We start from the raw sequence: 6,813 nt of genomic DNA, 5'->3' as shown, positions 1-6,813 counted from the left end.
AGTGTGATTAGACTGACTAGTTTTCTGTGAGTATGGTTTCAGTGTGTCTGCCCTCTGATGCCCTCTTGCAACACCTACCACCTTACTTGGGTTTCTCTTACCTTGGACATGGGGTATTTCTTCACGGCTGCTTCAGCAAAGCGCAGCCGCTGCTCCTTACCTTGGACGAGGGGTATCTCCTCACAGCCGCCCTTCCTGACCTTCAACGTGGGATAGCGCCTCTAGGCCCTCCTGCACCCGCGCAGCCACCACTCCTTGGACGTGGGGTTGGTCCTCCCGGCCGCCACCCCTGGCCTCCGGCGTAGGGGCGTGGGGTAGCTTCTCGCGGCTGCCGCCCCTGACCTCGGATGCGGGGTAGCTCCTCCCGGCCGCCGCCCCTGACCTCGGACTTGGATAGCTCTTCTCTGCCGTTCCTGCGCTGTTGCAGCCTGGCACTCTTGGCCGCTGCCCTTGACTTCAGACGTGGGGTAACTCCTCTTGGCTGCCGTCCTTTGGGCATGGGGTCCTCCTGGCTTCTGCCCCTGACCTCGGACGTGGGGTAGCTCCTCTCGGCCGCGCTTAGCGCGCCGGTCACAGCCGCCGTCGCGCTTAACCATAGCCTTGACCAAATGGACCTTTGTGGCAAAGTAATGTCTCTGCTTTTGAATATGCTATCTAGGTTGGTCATAACTTTCCTTCCAAGGAGCAAGTGTCTTTTAATTTCATGGCTGCAATCACCATCTGCAGTGACTTTGGAGCCCCAAAATAAAGTCTGACACTGTTTCCACTGTTTCCCCATCTATTTGCCATGAAGTGATGGGACCAGATGCCATGATCTTAGTTTTCTGAATGCTGAGCTTTAAGCCAAGTTTTTCACTCTCCTCTTTCACTTTCATCAAGAGGCTTTTGAGTTCCTCTTCACTTTCTGCCATAAGGGTGGTGTCATCTGCATATCTGAGGTTATTGATATTTCTCCTGGCAATCTTGATTCCAGCTTGTGCTTCTTCCAGCCCAGCATTTCTCATGATGTACTCTGCATAGAAGTTAGATAAGCAGGGTGACAGTATACAGCCTTGATGTACTCCTTTCCCAATTTGAGGCCAGTCTGTTGTTCCATGTCCAGTTCTAACTGTTTCCTGACCTGCATACAGGTTTCTCAAGAGGCAGGTCAGGTGGTCTGGTATTCCTATAGATAGATGGATAGATAATTGATAGATGATGACAGGTAAATGATAGATGGTAGATAGACAGTAGATATTTGACAGAGATAAACAGTAGGTAGAGCACAGATAGTAGACGGACAGATGATAGATGGACAGATGATAGACGGACAGATGATAGACGGACAGATGGTAGACGGACAGATGGTAGACGGACAGATGGTAGATGGACAGATGGTAGATGGACAGATGGTAGACGGACAGATGGTAGATGGACATCACACGCTCTTAAAGCCGGCTTGCTTTTCCCCCCCTATTTCTGCTACCTCCCTTGAGAGTTGACTTGGGAGGATGGTGGGTCAGCAGTGACTGGAGAGAACAAACCACTGGCCCAAGACCCAGTGGGAGCAGTCAGCCCCAACCTTCCTGGACTGCCATCCCTGCAGGGGAGAGACAGGACTGCCCACTCTTCATCTCCTTGTAGAAGCGGCAGGACCAGAAGCTGGGCTGAGAAGCTCCAGAGATGGATGTGACTTTGGATCCCCAGTTTTCCTACTGGCTGCTATAAGAAGGAGGCGGTCTTTCTTTTTCTCTGCCCTTTGAAGATTTGGGTTTGGTTTGCAAGGGAGGGGCTAGCCTGACTGTAGTCCTGGAGGAAAACACCAACTGAGAAAATGCCTTAAAGAGGCAGACAAAGGAAAAGAAAAAACGCCTACATTTATAATTTATTTTTTAATTTGGTAAGAGAAATGGAAAAATATCAGTGAGTGGTTCTAAGGCCAGGTAGGAAAGCATTTCTAAGTATACATGTATTAAGAACACGCAATGGACACAGTGAAAGATTCAAATTCTTTTTTAAATGTAAAGTTTCTCAATGTGAAAGAAAATAATTTCTATCGTTAAAAAGAAAAATACGTACAATTCTATAGGTTAAAAAAGAAAATATTTCAACATATATGACAAAGTAAATGTCCTTCATAGATCAGATCAGTCACTCAATCATGTCCGACTCCTGCCTTCATATATAAAGAGCTATTAAAAATGAATGAGGAAAAAATGAAAAATTCCAGTTTTAAAAAAGTTCAATGCACAAGAACATATAATTTACAAATGAAAACATACAAGTGTAAAAAGTATATTCTATCAAGTAATAAAATAAATACAAACTAAAATAATAATGGAATTCTATTTTTTTCACTTAAATACTCAATGTTGTAAAGAATATGAAAAACAGGAACTCTGATTCGAAGCCACTGGGGACAGTTTGGCAATCTGAATTAAACTATTCACATTCCTTCACTTAGCCACTCTCACTTTTAGGAATGCCTCTTAAGAAAATAAAAAGAAAATCATTATGAAGATTCACATATGAAGATATTAACCTTGGAGTTCTTCATGATAATTTTATTTATTTTTAAAAATTTTTATCAGAGTATTATTGATTACAATGTTGAGTTAGTTTCAGGTGTACAACAAAGTGACTCAGTTATATTTATCCACATACCTGTTCTTCATAAGATTCTTTCCCTGTGTAGGTCTTTATAGAGTCCTGAGTAGAGTTTCCTGTGCTATATACGGTAGGTCCTTACTATTTATCTATTTTATATATCATGATGATTTTAAAATTAAGAACAACCTAAATGCCTGAAAATAGGAAATTAGTTTAATATCAGTTCAGTTGCTCAGTCATGTCTGACTCTTTGCAACCCCATGGACTGTAGCACATATAATGAGTTTAATATAGTTTAGTACAAAAATATTGGATAGAATACTATACAGTCAATAAAAACTGTGTCTTCAAAGAAAATTTAAGGACACACAAAGATGCTCACAGTCCCTTCACTTCAGTTGTGTCCGACTCTGTGCAACCTCATGGACTGTAGCTGGTCAGGCTCCTCTGTCCATGGGATTTCCCAGACAGGAATACTGGACCGGGTTGCCTTTTCCTTCTCCAGGGGATCTTCCCAACTCAGGGATTGGACCCCTGCCTCCTGTGTCTCATGCATTGGCAGGTGGCCTCTTTATCACTGAGCCACCAGGGAAGCCCAAGTCTCAATAAAATTGATTTTAAAAAAATGACTCTGGACTTCCCTGGTATTTCAGTAGCTACAACTCTGCACTTTCACCGCAGGGGGCACGGGTTCAATTCCTGGTCTGGGAACTAAGATCCCACGTGTTCGGCATGGCCAGAAAATTAAAAAAAAAAAAAAAAAAGACTCTGAACACTACCTTAAAATACTTTTCTGTCATTCTCATCCATCAGGTAACTAAAAGTGCATGGCTCTAACTGCAAATTATCCTGAGCAGATCTCTCCGTATTGAAGGTATCCTCCTTACTATCTGGGACCTGAGACTCGGCAGCATGGAGATCCCCCCAATCCTACACAACGGGGCCTCTTTCTCCTAACTCGAATGTCAGGAAGTGGAACCAGGAGGGAAGCAGGAACAAAGACATTTCTGATCAACTGGCAGTATTATAATATCCCATTATGACATACACGCATGGACATGGACATGGTCATGGACACGTGTTTATTTCCACAAATGCCATTCTTATGGCGCCTGACATTAAGAAAATATATGCACGCATGCGTGCGCAGTCATGTCTGACTCTTTGCGACCCCATGGACTGTAGCCCGCCAGGCTCCTCTGTTCATGGGATTCTCCAGGCAAGAATACTGGAGTGGGTTGCCATTGCTTCCTCCAGGGGATCTTCCAGACTCAGGGATTAAACCTACATCTCCTCATGGGCAGGGAGGTTCTTTACCATTGTGCCACCTGGGAAGCCCCATAAAAATGCATAATAAGTGTGCATAACCCTTGTCCCAAGCCTGCATTCTTTATGCTGTGATCTCTATATCCATGGACGTTTTCATGAAGCCGAAATTCTCTTTAACCTTGTATCGAAGGTGCTGCCTTTGGAATGGAGGCATGGTAAGAAGGCGGTTCTAGGAGGAGCATCTCAGAAACCCATTTGGGAGCCTTGGGGGGAAAGTAGAAAAGAGTGGCTTTATCGCACTGCCAGGCAAGTGGGCCACAGCAGGCCGGTACCCTCCACGTGTGTCTCCTGGTTCTGGAGCCCTTTTCCACGGTGTCCTGGGCCAGCTCACAGCGGCCTGGGAGAGCTGACCTCAGGTTTCAGCCTGAAGTTGGCTGTGATGGGAGCGCTGCCACCATGGAAGTCAGCAAATGGCACAAATCAAGGCTTCCTCCCCAGACAGCTCGTTGTTCAACACTTACCAGCACACCACCGCCTCTGACTCAGAAAGAGATGCAATTCCCACTGGAAAGAGGATAGCGTGGGGTGTGAGCATGGACATTGAGGTTTGGAACTGATGCTTTTCATCTGAGGTCACAGAGACCATTGCAACTGCCCTGAAGATCCATCTTCCTGTAAGACGGGGGTGGGGGTGGGCTGGGAGAGGGGCCTGGCTGACGTTCCGTAGAGTGGTTTAGCTTTTTTTTCTTATTGATGGCTGCCCCAGGTCTCGGGGTTGCGCACAAGGGCATTCTGTAGGAGTGGGGGTTACTCTCGCTGCGGTGCATGGGCTTCTCACGGCGGCAGCTTCTTGTTGCAGCTTGCAGGCTCCGGAGTTCAGGCTTCAGTGGTTGCAGTGTGCAGTTTAACTGCCCGGCAGCACTTGGGTTTTCCTGGACCAAGGATCAAACCCATGTCTCCTGCACTGACAGGCAGGTTCTCAACCAGTGGACCACCAGGGAAGGCCTCTGTGGTGGCGGTGGTAGTTTAGTTGCTAAGTTGTGTCAGACTCTTGTGACCCATGGACTGTAGCCTGCCAGGCTCCTCTGTCCATGGGATTTTCCAAGCAAGAATACTGGAGTGGGTTGCCATTTCCTTCTCCAGAGGATCTTACCGCGCCAGGAATTGAACCCAGGTCTCCTGAATTGCAGGTAGATTCTTGACTGACTGAGCTAGTCCTCTGTGTGGTTTAAAATTGTGCTTGGTAGCATAGGGGGCTTCTGATTAAGCAAAACCCGTTTATTTCAGAAACCTGTTCTTGGTGTTGGAATGAAGCTGGATGCAGCACAGAGTTGGGTGAGATCGTAGCTGTGACCTCAGAGCAAGGAAGAGAAAACCCCATTCGGGGAGGGTACCACCACAGCCTCAGTTGGATGCGTTTTCGGATGGTTCATGATCTTGCCAAGAGTCCAGAAGATGGGATTGTTTGAGGGACCGCAAGGTGAGTACCAGGCAGAGCTGAAGCGTCCTGCGGGGCTCCTGGTGCCAGGAAAGCAGGAAGTGCCCCTGCGAGCAGCCCCTGGCGGGGCCTGTGTCTGCCAGGTGCTGTCTGTCGGCCTGGCCCTCAAGGGGAAGTTCCTTTCCCCCTGGGGGGGTGGGGGGGTGGGGGGCCTGGGGGGAGGGCAGTGAGAAGACCAGGTGGCATCCCAAGCCCATTCAGTCCACATCAGCAGACGGGGCCTTTGGGGTGGGATCCTTCAGTCTTGAGGCTTAAAGCCCCTCTTAGAAGGTATTTAATCACCTTGAAAATGTGACCTCTATTTTTTTCTCATCAAGGAGCAGTGTGGGCTTGGAAATCAGACCTGGAAAGCTGAAGGCCTTCTTCTGGCGACAGGTCTTCCCCCATCACACTGGGACACGAGCAGGAGCAGGGGGCGTGGAGACCCACGTGGCCCCGCGCTGGATGCACCCCAGGCTGCCTCCCTGACTCCTGACCCTCTGCTCCTACGGCTCCCATGGGACCTGCGTGGGCAGGGGAGTCTTCAGCTCCGCCCCCTCCTCCCGGTAGAACAGGAGCCAGAGCAAGGTGCCCTCCTGGGTGTAATTAGGGGACCAGAACCACTCCCCGCCCCGCCCCCCGCATTTCTCTGGGAAGCCGCTGAATGGCTGGAAAACTTTCTAATCAACAAGAAATCAAACGCCGAGGCTCCATCGCGACAGTCACGCCTGAAACTCTAAACTTTACATGAAAACCCTCCGCGCGCCTTTGAACTCACCTCCCACTCCGTCGGCATCCTGCCTCCTCCATTATCCGCCTCCTTCGCCGTCATGCCCGTCCTCCATCATACCCCCTCCTCTGTCATCCCCTTCCTCCTCCATCATCCCTCCTCCTCCATACCCCCTTCTCCTCCATCCCTCCTCCTTCGTCATCCCCCGTCCTTTGTCATCCCTCCTCCTCCGTCATCTCCTTCCTCCTCCATATCCCCCTCCTCCTCCGTCATCCCCCTCCTCCTCCGTCATCCCCAGTCCGCTGGCACCCCGTATTGACTGGTTCCCCAAGGTTGCGGGCGTGGCGCGGCCTTTGAACCCTGGACTCCCGGAGCCCATCACCACTCGCTCGGCTACATCGAGGCCGGGCTTTCAAGTCCCTTCTGGCTGTGGGCTTCGCACACTTTTGGTTACTGAGCAATCAAATAATTAAATGGGCTCTCAGGGAAGAAAAGTCGTTCTTTTCCGCGGTAATGAAACCCTCCAGGGTGGACCAGGGCAACGCCACGTTGCCAAGGCAGCGGGGCCCGTAGAGACGCCGAGTGCACTCGTCTCTGCCCGGGTTCCGGGGGATGGACCCCCGAGGCCCCCCGCACCGCAGCACCCCCGAGACGGGGCTTGACTGCCCACTTTGGGGCGCAGATGGAGTGGGGGCTGGGGAGCCCCGTCCTTCCGGGAGATGGGGGCGGGGAGCAGGCGGGAGGAGGA

The sequence above is a fragment of the Bison bison genome, unplaced genomic scaffold, assembly GCF_000754665.1.
Source record: "Bison bison bison isolate TAMUID 2011002044 unplaced genomic scaffold, Bison_UMD1.0 scf7180017864371, whole genome shotgun sequence".
Taxonomy (NCBI): Eukaryota; Metazoa; Chordata; class Mammalia; order Artiodactyla; family Bovidae; genus Bison; species Bison bison.
Note: the sequence above shows the minus strand (reverse complement) of the source record.